This window comes from Alligator mississippiensis, chromosome 3, assembly GCF_030867095.1.
Source record: "Alligator mississippiensis isolate rAllMis1 chromosome 3, rAllMis1, whole genome shotgun sequence".
In the NCBI taxonomy this organism is placed as follows: domain Eukaryota; kingdom Metazoa; phylum Chordata; order Crocodylia; family Alligatoridae; genus Alligator; species Alligator mississippiensis.
Window position 1 is genome coordinate 151,378,994 of NC_081826.1, and position 15,595 is coordinate 151,394,588.

Below are 15,595 nucleotides of genomic sequence, written 5' to 3' on the forward strand. Positions count from 1 at the left end.
TATTGACTCCATGTGAAATGCTGAACGAGGCCTCTTTTTATAATGTAGCTTTCCTAGAGAGAGTGTTTAAGGGAGCACTTGACTGTAGCAGGGAGCCAAGTTTTAGTCCCGCTACGCTCACCTCCATGGACAAGCCAGACCCAGAACTCCAATGGCAAAGAGTCACTGCCACTGATGTTGGCTCTTTAAATCTGGCATTTCTCAGTCCTACAACTTTGCCTCAGTGTTCCTAAGCTTTGCCTCAGTGTTCCTAAGCGAGGGGCACGACAAGTCTCTCACTGGGGTTGTAGAGAGGCAGCAGCAAGGTGCCAGACTTCCATGCGTAGATCCTGAGGTGGTGCAGAGTCACTTGGAAGAACTGGATGCCTTTAAGTCGGCAGGCCCGGATGGGCTCCATCCGAGGGTGCTGAAGGCACTGGCCGACGTCATTGCAGAGCCACTGGCGGGAATATTCGAATGCTCGTGGCGCACAGGCCAAGTCCTGGAGGACTGGAAAAGGGCTAACGTGGTCCCCATTTTCAAAAAGGGGAGGAAAGAGGACCCGGGCAACTATAGGCCGGTCAGTCTCACCTCCATCCTTGGTAAAGTCTTTGAAAAAATTATCAAGGCTCACGTTTGTGAGAGCCCGGCAGGACAAATTATGCTGAGGGGAAACCAGCATGGGTTTGTGGCGGGCAGATCGTGCCTGACCAATCTAGTCTCTTTCTATGACCAGGTTACGAAACGCCTGGACACAGGAGGAGGGGCGGATGTCGTATACTTGGACTTCAGGAAGGCCTTCGATACGGTATCCCACCCCATACTGGTGAACAAGTTAAGAGGCTGTGACTTGGATGACTACACAGTCCGGTGGGTGGCGAATTGGCTAAAGGGTCGCACCCAAAGAGTCGTGGTAGATGGGTTGGTCTCGACCTGGAAGGGTGTGGGCAGTGGGGTCCCGCAGGGATACTCTTTAATGTCTTCATCAGCGACTTGGATGTGGGAGTGAAATGTACTCTGTCCAAGTTTGCAGATGACACAAAGCTATGGGGAGAAGTGGACACGCCGGAGGGCAGGGAACAGCTGCAGGCAGACCTGGATAGGCTGGACAAGTGGGCAGAAAACAACAGGATGCAGTTCAACAAGGAGAAATGCAAAGTGCTGCACCTAGGGAGGAAAAATGTCCAGCACACCTACAGCCTAGGGAATGACCTGCTGGGTGGCACAGAGGTGGAAAGGGATCTTGGAGTCCTAGTGGACTCCAAGTTGAACATGAGCCGGCAGTGTGACGAAGCCATCAGAAAAGCCAATGGCACTTTATCGTGCATCAGCAGATGCATGACAAATAGGTCCAGGGAGGTGATACTTCCCCTCTATCGGGCGCTGGTCAGACCGCAGTTGGAGTACTGCGTGCAATTCTGGGCGCCACACTTCAAGAAGGATACGGATAACCTGGAGAGGGTACAGCGAAGGGCAACTCATATGGTCAAGGGCCTGCAGACCAAGCCCTACGAGGAGAGACTAGAGAAACTGGACCTTTTCAGCCTCCGCAAGAGAAGGTTGAGAGGCGACCTTGTAGCTGCCTATGAGTTCATCACGGGGGCACAGAAGGGAATTGGTGAGGATTTATTCACCAAGGTGCCCCCGGGGGTTACAAGAAACAATGGCCACAAGCTAGCAGAGAGCAGATTTAGACTGGACATTAGGAAGAACTTCTTCACAGTTCGAGTGGCCAAGGTCTGGAACGGGCTCCCAAGGGAGGTGGTGCTCTCCCCTACCCTGGGGGTCTTCAAGAGGAGGTTAGACGAGTATCTAGCTGGGGTCATCTAGACCCAGCACTCTTTCCTGCTTATGCAGGGGGTCGGACTTGATGATCTATTGAGGTCCCTTCCGACCCTAACATCTATAAATCTATGAATCTATGAACAGAGAAAGAGCAGAATCCCAGAAGACCCTGGGAGTTCCAGGTCACTGGGAGAAGGAAAAGCTTGTGAGGTATTGGAGATGGGTATTACTCCTGGAAAGGGGAAAAAAAAACAGGAGACTTACCTGGCACTGGCATAGAGGTGCTGCCAGGCCATTTGAGTGGGTGATGAAAGATTCACAGCTGCCGAGAGTGAGATGCTTTGTTTGTCATTGCTGCTGCCAACTGCTGCAATACGGTAGGACTGCTGCCTTGCAAAGGCAGATAGAAAGTCAGAAACTGAGAGGGTGTAAGTAGGAAGCAAGAGTGATAAGAGACAGATAATTAGCCCTACAGAGGGCAATTAAAATCCCATCATCCTACAGCCAGGGAGATGGAAGGAAATGACCTGAGCCCTAATTGCGTCAGAGACCATAGCCTGTAGAGCTGCTGTGGCAAATCTAGAAAGAATCCTTAGCAGCCAGGGTTGGGGAGCAAAGGACTCCAAGTTATATGGGCAGAAGGAATTGGCCCTACAAGTGGTCTGTTTGATGGTGGAGTCGACTGTTTGGGAAGTGAGACTGTAACTGAGGGGAAGTCCGAACACTCGGGGAACAGCTGATTGACTGGGGAATCAGTGTATGAAGTTGAAGTGAGGAAGCCAAATTGGCTGAGTTAAGTGAACTAACAAGTGGCTCTCTGAGGGATAAGAGAGGCTAAGGTAGACTGTCGGTGTATGGGAATGATGATTTAGCATGCTTGGGACTGTTTCCTTTAGTTCGTAATTTGCGTTGGCTTTATGTTTATGAATTGGACAAGCTGAACCTGAACAGAAACGGTTCCAGTCCAAGATCTGAAGAGTGAACTCAGAGAGGTGAGCCATTAGGCTGTGATTATTGAAAGTGTCATCCAGGTGAGTGGTGGACCAGGGTGCAGGGGAGGAGCAGCCCTGGACAAGGAAAATCCTCAAGGCAGGGGAGGAGACAATGGATTGTAGAGTGTAAATCTGGGGAAAAAGAACAGCTGAGAGAGAGTTTCCCCAGGCCGCATTTCCCTTAGTCTTCGATAGTTCCATCAAGGCATTGCAGGTGAGAAACTCAATGATATAGGAGTTTTGAACCTAAGTGGGAAACTAACCCATAGGCCAGATAGCACCCTGTAACAGTGACACCTAGGCCCCCTCTACATGTTGCCCATATTATATAATAATCTGGTTAATTGCTCAATTAGTTTAGACTGACTACATCTGCAAATTAACTATCGCACATTAAAAAGGTCTAACCAGCTATAAAGTTATTGCTGAAAAAATGTGCAATAACTTTATAACTAGTTTCTATCCAGCTTTAATTTGCACATGTAGCCTGTGCCGTCACTGCTGGGAACTCTGTCAGCTGATGGGTCTCCCAGACATGGGAGTGTAACATATGCTGTTGGGGCTGGGTGTCCCACCGCTGGCAGTACTCGCAGCCAGGGGACATGCCCCCACTGCTGGGAACCCCATCAGATGACAGGGTCCCCAGCTGTGGGGGCACCCCATATACCAACATGGCTGATGGAGACTGATGAGGGGGCCCCCAGCTGCAGGAACTTGCTTCTTGCTGGTACATAGGAAACCCAGTATCAGGCTCTTCCTGCACTGGCAATAAGGCATGATGGGATCTGATTTGTGATCCCACAGTCATGCTTCTTCCATGCACAGGTGCCTGCAGTTGGCTTGGTACAGAAGATCATTGATAAGAATTGTCTCTTGAGCTGTCTGAACACTTAGAGACAAATCCCATTTCACATTTATGCACATGAATGAAACTTACATAGGCACTTAGGAAGGGAATGGGCCCTGTGTACTGGCTGTGGAGTCTGCCCCAGTGGGGCATAAATGGTCCTACAGCTGTTTATCCATTTGATTCAATGAATAATAAATATAAAGGTCAAAAAAGCCATTTTGGGTGGGGCCAGGTGCTAGAATCTAGCCCCCACTCCTTTCCAGGACAGATTCTGTCTCAGGAGGCCAATACAGGGTGAACATTAGTATAGAAGACCATATAGATACCAAACAGGAATGCCAAAAATTGTACTGATACAGTCATAAATGTGAAATAGAATTTGGCCCCTATTGTACATTAGATCAGGTGAAAAGGGTGCGTCTATCCTTTCAGTGTTGTCTGAGAAAAGAACATTCCTCTTACTTAATTTCCTAGCACCATAACAACTCTTGATGCAACTCCTAAAATCATAAAATGTAGGGCCAGAAGGAACCTCAGGAGCCTGACTTATCTAACCCCCTGCTCACGGCAGAATCGTCCCTACCTAAACTATTCAATACAAGTGTTTGTCTAACCCATTCTTAACTGCATAGGCAACCCTGTTGCATAACTGCCAGGTACTTTGCCCCAAACCATAAAGAATACTTCAACCTGCCACAGGTAAAGTAGGGGGATGAGGATACTGTCACTATCCTGCCACTTCAAGGACAAAAGCAGTTTGATAAAATACACTCAAGAGATTAAAAAAGAATCACATTTCATCCTTGCATCTTCCCTATCTCCCCCCCATCTGTGCAAGTTAGTGGAATTATTATTGTAACTACACAGAATTTTTAGCACGCCTGCAGTTAGGATTCTATTTACACTTCCATAGTAATGCTCACCCTGAGTTAGCTTTCTGAGATGGACCACATCCTAGAAAGAAGGGAGCCTTAGATTCTGGAGCCTGTCTCAACCCACAATAGCTTTTCTTTTCTTTGCATTTAACATTCTAATATAATAAAAGGCTTAGTCTGTCTGTCTGTGCGTCTGTCCATAGTGTTTTTGGACAACTGCACATGTGCTGCCAAGAGGGTGGGCACCAATTGGCTGCGCGGGTCTGGGCTGCACAGGCCCAAGTTTGTGCCACTGTTAGGGAAGTTTGTGACAGTGGTGAACACGCCCTGGCTGCCCAAGCAGCGGGGCTTCCCTGCTACCTCCCTGCTAGTGGCCAAAATGGGAGGGAGGCATGGTGGCAGCCATTCCCCTCTGCCCAGCCCTGATGCCTCCCAGAACAACTGGCAGGGAGTGGGAGGTGGCGAGCAAGAAGGGAAGGAGGCAGGCATGGGAGGGAGAGGGGTGAAGCCAGACCTGGAGTGGCAGTCATGGGAGGTAGAGCACGGCTGGACCTGGAGTGGTGGAGAGGCGGAGCAAAGCGGGGCTGGACCCAGAGAAGCTGGGGGGATGGAGCAGGGTCAGACATGGAATAGCAGGGGGCGGTGGAGTGGGGCCAGACTCAGAAAGGTGGGGGGCTGGAGAGGGACCGGACCTAGTGCAGTGGGAAGGGGGGTCGAGTGCGGCCGGATACAGAGAGGCTGGGTGGGGGTAGAGCAGGGCAGGAACCACAGTGTCTAGGGGGGTGTAGAGTGCGCCCTGTTACCAAATGTGCCCATTACTTTGGGGTGTGCTCATTTGTTAGGGATAGTTTCTAGGGTCTTAGTGATTCTGTCAATGTGCTGCTTGTGTTACTATACGGAGCTGTATTTCTCCCTTCTGCAAGCCCTCACCCCCAGTGGAGCTATCTTGCAGGACTCAATCTCAATGGGACTGGGTTCCTCCAGTCACCAAATCAGTCATACACACAAACACACACAAATTAACGTGACACGCCTGACCTGGCCGGGCTGATCAGCATGGACAGGCTGACACCCTCATATGCCAAGAATCAGTTCATAAGAGCAACAATAAAATGCAGTCAAACACAAGCACACAGGTAAACAGAATCCCTCTGAATCCGGCTGAGTGTCCAGCTGACACCCTCATGGGCCAGCATTCAGTTCATAAGGGTACGTCTGAGTCAAACTGGGTCAATCAGCCTGTACAAGCTGATCCCCTTATGTGTTTCAAACTCAGCACGTCCCAATCTTTGGCCTCTTGATGAGCAGACCCCACAATAATTTAGGCTTCACAAGGATCTTTAGCATGGGTAAAAGAAGCGTTGTTGCAGAGCACAGAAGGAAAGAGAAGCAGAGAAGGAAAAATATACCCAATTACTACCAGTTTGACTATAAAAGTTATTTATTGCTAAGCATATGAAATATATAATAGTACTAGTAGTAATAGACATGCAAAAGAAAAACAAACACAAACAATGACAATACTACCCTGGTTTCACTAAGTATTTGGGGAAACTTAGCTCAAGTTTAACTGATACAGTTCAGGTTCAGAAGTTTATGCCTAGAGAGGAGAGAGAGAACGCTGGGAATCTCACCTAGTCTACAGTACTCAGGCTGCAAAGCTGACAGGCACAGTCCGTAGCACAATCCTTGAAGAGAGAGATGATCTGTTCTTCCAGCGTCCCAAGAATGACAGGGGATGGTGTTAGCACAGGAGTTTTCTTCTTCTTTCCTTTTCTTTAAGCACACACACTTACAGATTTTTATACCCTCAGTTCAGCTGCTTTGAAGCACCCTCAGTAGTGTAAATCATTGTCTTTTCTATTGACAAGGGGTTATCTGGTTTGGACCATCTCAGGAAACTGATTGATAATCAGGAAACACTTAAGATTAGGGAGTAACCCAAATACTTAGGAGCCAGCTTGAGATTCCTATGGATGGCAGATATCCTGATGGGATATCTCATGGTTTCTTCAGGAACAATAGATAGCTTGCAGCATCAGGATTTGGGATTTTTACTTGTTGTGCACAAGCCTCAGCTTATCATGAATTTTCCAGATCTAAAGCAATTATTGGGGTGCTCATAACCTTTTGTGGAGAGGACTTCCACCAGTCGTCTCGGGAAAGATACGACAACACCTGGGATTAGGGCTCCAGCAGGCTGGATGCTGTGATGAACCCTTAACCATTGTTCAAATGTTGCCCGTACCCCCTCTGACTCGGTCTCTTGCCTCAGCATTCCCTAACCCGACAACCGAGTTTTAGTCAATCAAGTTTAAATAGGCCTCCCATAGTGGGACCAGGGAATGTACGGCCCGAGATGCCTATTAAACTTAGAGCTGTGTGTGTGTGTCTGGGGGGGGGAAGTCCTTAGCAAATCCAGATTAGAACTGGTCTGATAAATGCTGAGCTGGGTGTGTGTGAACATAGGTTAATTAACATTGGAAGCACAGATTCCCCATCATGCAGCGCTCTCCTGCTTCTCTGGTCGCAGAATTCACTGCAGTCTCTGCTTCAGGCTTTCTGTTTTCCATCTCTCATGTAAATGAATGGTCATCTGGTTCCATCTCAGATGCAAATGAGACCGAGGGCAGTTGTTCACTCTTATCACCCTTATCTGGAGAGTTTTAGGTGCGTCTCTCACTGCATCTTAATCAGTTTCGTTTATGTGGGGGGGGGGGGTCCTTTGTGAGTCAGACAGACTGCATCCTGTGCCAGGGTTGCCCAAGAATACAGAGCTGAGGCGTAACAGCCCAGACCTGGAGTGGCAGTGAGGGTGGGGGAAGAATGAGGCCAGACCCAGAATGGTGGAGGGGTAGAGTAGGGCTAGACCTGGAGCAGCAGGGGCAGGTTGAGCAGTTCCAGACCTGGAGCAGTGGAGGGGGAGGGGTCAAGCAAGCAGCACCCAGAGTGGTGGGGCGATGGAGTAAGCCCAGACCCTGAGCAAGGGAGGAGTTGAGCAGGGCCTTGGGGCTTTGTGTATTAGTCTGAAAAATTTTGCTACGTCAAGGGAATACCTGTTGCTCTCCTGCCACGACATGATGTTGTACAATCTTTTAAATTGGGGATACTTGAATTACCTGGCAGCTGGACTCTGGTGCACCGGGCTTAACCTGTCTTCTGGGACTCCAACCTCCCTTCCACCCAAGCCTTGCACCACTCAAATATTACTTCATCTGTCACACCCTGGATCTTATAAGCAGATTCACATTTTGACTTGTCATATGTGTCATATTATCTTGCCCATCTCTCTGAACTAATGGTCACCAGGACCTTGACAGCCCTCATTTTGGGCCTCAATAAAAGGAACTAAAATAAGTCTCCTGCTCCTGGGCCACGAGACCTTGCAGCTAACATGTGTTGCCTTCTTGCTGCAAATCAGGGGCAGTCAAGTCACTCCCATTCTTTCTTTCTATGGGGCGATGCCCCTTTAGATTTAAAAGAAAATAAAATCCCAGTCATATCAAGCCCTCCCTGGGTCAAAGGCCCTATCTTTGGGCACCTTTACCTCAACCCAGTCCTGTCTCCTTCCGGGTCTCACCAGTCTCTTCCTCGGAGGCTGCTCTGGGCCTCTCCACCCACAGACAGCTCTCCTTCTGGAGCCTTTCCTCCCTCCTTTAATAAAATGAAAACGAAAAACCTGATATTGGGCACGTCTGCCCATTCCACTGCTGGTTTCTTCCCCGGAAAAATTCCTGGCTGGCTCCACTGCTTTCTTCACCGTAGGCTCACCACCAGCATCCCTGGCTTACTGAGGTTCCTCTGAGCCACTCTGCCTCCAGGCAGCTGGCCATGTTTCCTCTAGAGCTGTGCCTACTTCCCCTCGCGCATCCTGCTCCTCTCCGGCATGCTCCTTTCTTTGTTTTTTATATCCAGGCTCTCTCCCCGACTGTGGCTCAGGCCAGAAATACCTGAGCAGCTCTGTTGAGCTCTGATTCTCATTGAGTAGCTACTGGTGAACCACAGTTCTCCTTCTCTCCTGGCATCGTCTTCTCTCCTGGCATGGCTCATTCTGATATGCCTGGTAAGTCTCTCCCCACTGTGGAATCTCTCCCTGATGCAGAGGCAAGTGAGGTTTTTTTCTCTTCCTCACAGTATCTGTTGAGGAGAAGCTTTAAATAGAACACATCTGACCATGTGCCCAAAATAATGCTTCCACCTGAGGTGACCTGCTACCTTTCCAGATTTTACAGCTCTTGTAATTGTTCTTATGCAGAAATGATAGTGGATTCTGTATGAGACTCTCAAAAGACACCCCTCCCTGCCCCCTCCCCCTCAGCCCCCCAACTGCTACCTGTGAGCCAGTGGGCCTTTCTGGGCTGGCAAAGAAGAGTACTACAGCAACCCCAAACGCATTGTTCAGCATTATGCAGGCTTCCTTATGCCACTCTAGTAGCAGAAAGAGATCTTAAAGTGCATAGAAAAACATGCTTTGAGAACTCTCAGTTCATAGGGTCTGTCTGGCTGGTGGATATATGGTAGAAGGGTTTTAAACTGATCTTATTTTAGCCTGAAAGCAGGGACTCTGAGCAGATCCTGTGTTGACAGTAGTGAGCTCAAAGAGCTCACAGCACATGTGAAGGCCCCAGCAGGAGCTGTGCTGAGTGTGCATGTGGAAACAGCCTAGGGGGATGTAGTTTCACCACTGTACCTTCCCTGGCCATGTGGCTATTGAAAATGGCCTGTGATCTGTATCCTGGCTGGTCAGGTACATAACTACATATCTGTGTACCTGAGCATAAGCCCTGGGGGGAAAAAAAAACCCCAAATCCCAGCAGTTGTTCTCCCATTTTTAACCCCAAGAGCTCAGAGATTAGAGCAGTCACCCAAATTCTGGTCTCCATCAATTTGGAGGTTTTATGCCTCTCTAATGCCACATCACTGTTTTGAAGGTGACCCCCTGCCTCTTGTATTTAATAATCATTGGATAAAAATGGGTGGAGAGCAGGTAGGACATTTCTTCTTTATTGGGAATATAAATCTAGGCTAGAAGCCAGGGTCTAGTCCTTCTAGAACAGCAGCCATCTTACTAAAACACACATTCTCTTGTTTATTCATGTCTTCATAGCATGACACTCCTTTCCTTTGCTGCCTGAGGGAGCAGTTTCAAAAGGAGGGCTGGAGAGACGACTAGATAGTGACTGACTTGGGTGAAGGGAACTTAAAGCCTAGAAGTCCAACTTCTAGGAAAGTGTCCTAACTACTCAGTTATTGCAGGTAAAACATGGGAAGACCTTACTCCTTGTCCAGCAGTTAATGCCTGTTAGTCATGGTTTTTTGTTAGATAGACTTTTATAACTTATACGTGCCAGTATCCTCACATATACATATTGCTGCCTAGCTAATGCATGTACATGAAGACATATAGCTGCACATACATGAAAACATATAGCTGCCTAGATAGTGTTCAGCCTATTAAGTATGTACAGTAGCCACGTGGATGCTTTGTTTCCACACTGCATGGGTAATAGAATTACAAATTCTATTACATATACCTGGTCAGATATTACCCAAAAATGCCACTTAGGGAGCTGTAAAATTGCCATTATCTGTCTAAAGGGTAATTTAGCCTACTGTGCTACAGCTGACTTCCTCACCTTAAGGCCTAGGGAATGCTATGGGAGGCAGAGCATAAGTTAGAACAGCTATGAGGTTGCTCTAATATGCATGTGTCTAGACTGTGGAAGGTACAAAAATGGACTAAAAGCCTGTCGTGTAAGTTTAGGAAGAGAGGAACTGAGAAATGGAGACATTATTTGGAATAATAGTAGGTAATTCTTGGGTTATGTGCTTTTTCTTCTCCTTTTTTCTCATGCATGAGCTATCTTATCAAGTGCACTACTATTACAGCTGGCCAGGCTTTACAAAGATACATTTTTATTTATCACTTTTCTCATCCAAAATCACTTTGACCAAAGTGAACATGTATGTAGAAAAAATTTAGCTTAGTTCAAATTTCCTGGTTAAAAACAAAACAAAATTCTCAGCAAGTGGAAACGTTCCTGAAGACCAAACATTTTTACCCGAAATATTGCTTTGGAAAAAAACCCAACAACTTTAGTTTTAGGTTTAGTTCCTAACTTTTTAAGGGAATTTTTGCTAATAATTTCTCACAAACCTATTGGCAGACAAGGTTCCTTGGGTGAATTTGATATCTTATTAGACCAACCCAAATAGTTGGAGAATAGTTATTAAGCAAGCTTTCAGGTTCAAAAACCCTTCGTCGGGCTAAGGAATTTTCAGCAGTTGGTGTGTACTCTTCCTGGATGGAATGAAAAGTAGAGAAGCCAGAGGCTGGGCTGGGGAGTCAGTTCCCAAGGAACCTTGTCTGCCTATGTCCTTAGACTAACACAGCTAAAACCTACACCCTCACAAACCTATTGGCATTTTCCAAACAGCACTACATACCATGCTTTAAATATGATTCAGTTTACAAATTTTAATGCCAATTCTGCCCTCACCACATGGGTACAAATTGGCTTTCAGCTTGCAAAACTGTCTACTGGACATGTGCCCATCGCTACAGAAATCACACTTATCAGACAAGCAAAAACATGCAGTTGTGTATCTAAGCAAAATATAGCTCTGTAAACCCAGGACTAATGAATGATTTGGGAATTATCTTTGTAATTCCCACAAATAGGCATGCTGGAACCAGCTGTGAAAAAGTCTGCGGGCTATAGCTGGCAGATCAAAAAAAATATACGGCTCAGAAAATTGCAAAGTTTCTGACACGTTGACAGCTGTTGCTTGTTGACTCATTTTTTTTCTACTGAAAAATAAAAATGATTGACATTGTCATGGCTATCTCTTAATAACTCAGTGTGAGGTGTAAATTTGTTGCGTTTGGAAAAGGGAGTAGAGACATAGATGCATGAATATGCCGGCGCTCGCAAAAGTTTATCTTGTCCACCAAGATGATTTTTTTTTTTCTCATCCTGTTTGTCAGGGCTCAAAATTGCTATTAATTATAGGTTGGGATGAGGGGTTATAGCAGTTTCTAGCTCTCTATCTCCCAGCCCAGATGACATTTTTCTTGAGGCAGTGGATAAATATTTTAGGTGACCACAGATTAGGATGTTCAGGAAGATCAGATTGTGTTTTGTTTGCAGACTCTTTTCTATTCTGAAGCTTGTCAATGAAATGTAACCATGGTTTTTATCAGACTGGGCTTTCCCTGGAATGTTTCCTATAACTAGGGACCTACTTAATTTGTGGTTTCATGAATTTTGCAGAAACCATGAAATCTGGAATTGTCTGCAATATCAACAATAAAAAACCCCCAATAAAAACAAATTACTGGCTCCCCAGTGGGATCCAGCAGTCCTCACTGTCGGGAGAGAAAGATGCTGGCTAGAAGGGTGGCACAAAGGGCAGCAGGCAAGAGGGTAGTGGCCCCCCTCATCCCTCCTCCCCCCCACTGGGGCCTCTCTGCCAATCAGTGCTGAGGGGCGGGGTGGCATGAAGGACAGCCAGCAATCAAGTTGGAGGATGCCCCCCTCATCCCTCCTCCTACCAGGACTCTCTAGCAATCAGCATTGAGGGGCAGGGCTTCTGCAAAATACCTGTAAAATTGGCTTTGCATGCAGAGGGTACTGTGAGGGTGTCTTTGTCTCACCGTGATTTAGGTAGGTCCCTACCTATAACAGCATTTCTAATTATTCATAATATTACAATTTCAAGAGGATTCCCCTATAGGAGGTTTTTAATCAAAGTCAAAACTATAGGTGGATTCTATAGTAAAAAGCAGGGTTCAATTTAATCATGGAGGAATGGGAGGTAGATGGGGTTGAAGCTCAAGGCCCACAGGGACTATAGGAGGGGAGGGAGGCATGGAGCAGATCTTGGTGGCGCAGAACTGTCTGCTACCACTGCTGTCATGACACCAAGCCAAGACCAACACCCTGTGCAGCAGCTCCCCACAGATGGAGTCCCCGGACTTATGGGGGAAACCTGTAGGGGAAGGGCAGAGTGTACATGCAGGAAGGGGAAACATACCTACCACCACTTTGCCCAACTGAGCTTAGCACCATGTACAGCCACTTTCTGCTTCCTGCCCAGAAAATAACCCAGCAGTCTTGGTGTATTGCAGACAGTATGATTCTACAATGTGATGCAGCTGCACAAAAAGTGAATGTGGCTTTGGTCTACAACAATAGGGGCATTGGGTGTAAACCATGGGAGGTAATAATGCCTTTTTACTGGGCATGGGTTATGCCTTTGTGTACACAGGGGGCAGGACTATGTTCAGCAAGAGAATGAAGCAGAGCTCGATAACTGGCTTAGTTATGAAAGATTATTAAAGTAGCTGGGCTGAGTTTATCACATCTACTGTAACAGATTTTAATTTTATTTTTAAAAATAATCTGAGTAGTGTATGTAAAGTTGATTAACTTAAAGACAAACAAAGAACTTAATGTGGAGTGAAGCCTCTGATTTGTGTTAACCAGAAAATCAAAGTCAGGCATCATCTCTGTTGCAGTGGAGAGCACTGCTGCAAGGTGGTCATCTCTCATCGAAGATCTGAGGTTTGAATTGTTGATTTTCATTATAAAAAATGGCCGCTCACATACGTACGTGGAACCAAACAGCACAAGCATCTTCCAGGCATGAGTTTTCATCTTTGGAAACTTCTGAGAGAGGCAGAAAAGCTAGAGCAGCCCTCCCTTCCCTTCTGCAGGGAGTTGAGCAGGGCATAGTCAGGTCTGGTGGGACACTATGATTAGGAAGGGCTTCTCCTCCCCCTACTTGATAACAAAGCTTTTATGGGCTCTGTTATCAGCATTTATCACCCCATCAGAAAACAAAGCCTCGCTCCTTACAAGCTGTTCTTAAACAACTTTTTGCAAAGGCAGGATTGCAGGGACATGACCAACTGAACTGCTGATTACTTCCAAAAAGGCCTTAGTGGACACTGCCCTGTCTGCCTTGCACAGTATTAGCGAGCAGACCACATGCTGGCTACAGTCCCTGCTGTGGAGGAGAGGAGGGAGGGGGAGCAGGGCATGGGGGAGAGGCCATAGAGCATACTGTGGAGCATAGAGCCCTGCCCAGCCCAGCCCAGAGAGTGTGCTGGGATGCTGGGGGTGTCTGCAGAGATGACCCGAGCAAGGTGCATGGCCTGGGGTGAAGCAGCCTGTGCGCGGCCCCACCCCCACATGCCCCTGACGTGGAGAAGCAGGTGACAGATTCAGCCCCCCCAAGGATGACGTTGGGTGTCTCTGGTTTAGCTTAAACTAGCAAAGGGCCTGGGACAGACATTGCATAAACTGGTTTGACCCAAATCAGTTAAGTGTGATACTACATTCAACCAGGTTTATCTCAAACTGGTTTCAGCCATTTTCAAACTGGTTTATGTGCACTGAACATCTGTTCTGTTACAGGTTTCAACCAATTTCTGATCAGTTAAAATGGTGGAAAGCTCTTGTGGAAAGATGGATCGGAACAGGCTGATCTGTAGGTGGACTGAGCTAAGAGATGGAACAAAAACTAGCATTAGAGACTTTAAAAAAATCCAGGCATCCAAATGTACCAGAGCAAATGTCTATTGCATGATACTTCCAGAGCAGCGCTGGTGATGCCAAACGTGTGTGTTTAAGCCTCATCAGGACTGTTGTCTTCAACCTGAAGGGAGCCTTGATCACTACATGTCTGCCACATGGCCACCCCTGTGTAGAAATCTAAGGACCCTGTCACCCAGGGCTTTTTCAATGTAAATAAAAAAAGAATGGATTTGGAAACTGAAATCTATAAATGGGAAAAAGGGACCCCAAGACACCGTTCTGACGGCCTGTTGGTGGGCATGAAAGAATAAATCCTAAACACTTCCCAACCACTGAGGTAATATTTCATTTATTCAGCGTTTGTTGGCTCCAACTCTGGCACTCTAATTCTCTAGCACAGCAGTTTTCAAACTTTCTAATGTCATAGAAACCTTTCTTATCTCTTCTGCTGTGCAGCCCATGTGAGCTGACATAGAGCCAGGGGGCCCAAGCCAGCTCCCTGTACTCCCATCACATGCAGCCCTGGAAGAGCACACGTCTGTCCAGCAACACAGCACGCTGGTCCCAGGCTGCCGAGAGGTCTAGTGTGGCACGTTGTCAGCAAGCTGGAGCACCGCAACTCCCCGACTGAGGGAGCAGCTGACCATGCTGCAGTCCCTTCTGGCCGCTGGGCCCATGGGGCTGAGAGGATGAGGACTGGCTGGTCAGTGGCAGCAGTGGGGGATGCTTGTCAGGAGTGGCAAGGGCACAGTCAGCAGGCATGTCAACAGGTAAACAGGCTGAGAAGTGAAAGGGAGGGGTAGCTGTGGAGCCGGGAAGTCTCGAGTGAGATTGAGCAGCCAGGCAGGAGAGCTAGGCCAGGCTGCCTAGCAGAGCTGTTATGCCGCGTTGGCTGCTGAACCTCCTGCTCAGCCATGGGAGACAGTTTCTCTTCTTGATCTTCCATGTCTGGACAGAGGCCAGAGGCTCCTTCTGCTCCTTCTACTTAATGTCAGCAGAGCTGTCAGTCGCCTCTGGGTGGACCCTGGGATGAGTAATGCAGCAGGGCTGAATGTCTTTTCACTGGTTGGCATGCAGGACAGCTTTGCCTTAACACGGTGCTGGTGCTGGTTATGGCTGTGCCCCTGAAAACCCATTTTGGAGTCTCCCTGCTTGTAGACAGTCTGGTTGCAACGGCTGTTCCTTAGGGAACGATGGGTGTTCTCAAACCCCCAAACACAGTGGCAATGCAGAGGGGGTGAATGGGGGTGTATGTACACCTCGTGAGAACGCCGGTGCACCCCCTGGCCCACAATGTTCACCACTTAGGCAATGGGCAGCGGGGCTGGTGAGAGTGCTGGTCCCCTGCTGGAAGTGCCAGCTGATCTTTGCAGTTGCTCCCAGGTGCGGCTGCAGCAAGTTTGAGAGGATCTTCAGGGAAACCCTGAAATAGAGAAGATGGAAGGATGGCCCCGGAGGGGCGGGCACAGAGCCGAGGAAGACTGAGGAAGGAAGCACTGGTGTAAACCTCCAGTGCCATTCTGTTCTCTCCCTGGACATGTAAAAATCCCAGGGCTGAAAACCATGTGGACA

General features: G+C 47.7%; 1 long non-coding RNA gene across 1 annotated transcript in view; it reads left to right on the forward strand.

The window, feature by feature from the left end:
* Positions 1-14,365, forward strand: part of LOC109283927 (uncharacterized) — a 54,078-nt gene extending 39,713 nt beyond the window's left edge. Inside the window, exon 3 of the long non-coding RNA XR_009460913.1 lies at positions 13,904-14,365. This is a non-coding gene — a long non-coding RNA (uncharacterized LOC109283927). The remainder of the gene's footprint in view (positions 1-13,903) is intronic.
* The last annotated feature ends 1,230 nt before the right edge of the window (positions 14,366-15,595 follow it).